The following is a 1967-nucleotide window of genomic DNA, read 5'->3' as shown; positions in this document are numbered from 1 at the left end:
TCAGCAGTGTATTTCAGTCAGTCTGCCTGTTCTGTTCCCTACTCTGTCTCTCGTGAATCCTCTCACCCCCTGCACCTCAGTTCTTGTATGTATAAATAAGTAAAAAAAAAAAATGCCTAGGAGATAGACTACTTGCCAGCCTAGAAAGACCAGTGAGAGAGATGGCTGCGAATATGCTGGTGGCCACCAGCTCACAAGACATGGCCACCCACTCTAGCCCCCGGAACCCATATTGGCCTCAGCCCTTGAAGCTGGACAACTTTGTGCTAATGACTATTCCACCTGGCATCTCCTGACTGGCCTCTTCGTCACCTCTGGGGTCTTAGTTATGACCATGTGGCTGCTGTCAGGTTGTGCTGTAGTCATCCCACTGGGTACTTGGCAGCGACTGTCCCATCGTGATTTGTGGTGTGCGGGTTCATCCACATGTTGACTGAGGACCTTCTTGGAGTCCACGCTTTCTTGTCCCAATTCTGGAAATACTCCGGGGAGAGAGCTGATACCTCCTGGACAACTTCATGATATGCATGGGGTCCTTCAGGGCCTGCCTGTGGGTGGTGGTTGCCTTTCTTCCCTGGCACCCTCTCCACTTTGTCCTACAGCTTGTGGTCCCTGTGGGTCAGGTCTCCAGGGATGAACTCTTTTCCCTGATGGCTCATCATGACAAGTTCCAGCATGGGGAGCTGGGCCACCTGCTCTACATCTGGTTTTACTTTGTTTTCTTGGAAGCCCCAAGGCTGGTGGTGCTGGGGGTCCTTGTACTCCATTCAGGGAAGCAGCTCACTGTGCCCACAGCATGCTGAAACCAAGGCCACAAAAGTCAGAAACAAACAGAACTGATGGGCAATAGCCTGGACTTGCATGCTGGCTGATGCGGATTCTCTGACTTCCGGAAGAGTCCAATCCCATTCCCACAGGTTGGAGGGAAAAGCAAACTGATCTGTCAAAACTCAGGTTGATGGGTGAATATGAAAAAGGTCCAAGGTGAGGGAAGAAAGGAGCTATGTGGAGCTACTGCCAGGAGCCAAGGGCACAAAGGTACAAAAGAACCTAGCAGGTCTGTGATGGTGGAAGTCAGAAAAAAATTTTTTTTCAAGCAAGAGCACAACTTTATTTTCACCTCCAGTGAACCACAATTGACAACAATTGATGCTGTGCAGTTCAACCTTTTATTTTAATTAAATCAGAATATGCACAACACATGGCAGTGCTGGCATCTAGACTAATACAATAAGCATTGACTAAAGCTTGAGGTTCAATCTTTACATTTAGCAAGTTTAAATCTATTCTTATGTGATTTTTGAGAACTTATTTATTAGCTGAAAATATTGTTTGCTGATACAACTTGCTCAAATGCTATCGCTGAATGTACAAGTTACTGATTATGCCAATACAACTAAGACAACCATGTGTTTGAGGGTTGCAATGTGCTAGACATTCACTGAAAAAAAAATACAGCTAAACAAAATTCATGTAACAAACATCTGAGAATCTGGACACTTCGTATCAGTGTTTTGAAGTGTTTTGTTAATATCTTAAGATAATCAAAACCTTGGCATGATTTAATTTCAAGTCACCAATTTTGTTTTTATAAACATCAGAAAGTTATGACTACTCTGCCAGTGCCAGGTCTGCTTAATTTGATAAGAGTTTAATATGACTCAACATTAAATACTCATATACTACCCTGAAATATAGAATTACATGCATACAGTGACATTCTACATTCAAGTGCCAGTGTTTTCGTACTGTCTTTTGGCCAAATTTCTTTAAAATTTCAAAAATCTGTTTTAGGCTTGCAAAAATAAATGTTTGTCAAAATGTTAATAAATATTACATAGAACTAGCAGCAAAAAGTGTATGGAAATCTGTTGTATGCAAACAGCTCCCTTCCCTACTGTCATTCCCATGGTCCCAAATAAATTTTAGATCCTAGACGTCCTGTCCCCTTCCTAGACAAGCTGTGT

The 1967-nt window shown here is 43.0% G+C and overlaps 1 pseudogene; it reads left to right on the top strand.

Moving 5' to 3' along the window:
• Positions 1-200: 200 nt before the first annotated feature.
• Positions 201-843, top strand: LOC119243778 (3-beta-hydroxysteroid-Delta(8),Delta(7)-isomerase-like; annotated as a pseudogene).
• Positions 844-1967: the final 1124 nt, after the last annotated feature.

Source organism: Talpa occidentalis, unplaced genomic scaffold (genome assembly GCF_014898055.3).
Source record: "Talpa occidentalis isolate TD23 unplaced genomic scaffold, MPIMG_talOcc4v2.1 talOcc4.13, whole genome shotgun sequence".
NCBI classification, from domain to species: Eukaryota; Metazoa; Chordata; class Mammalia; order Eulipotyphla; family Talpidae; genus Talpa; species Talpa occidentalis.
Note: the sequence above shows the minus strand (reverse complement) of the source record. Positions and strands in the feature narration are given on the sequence as shown.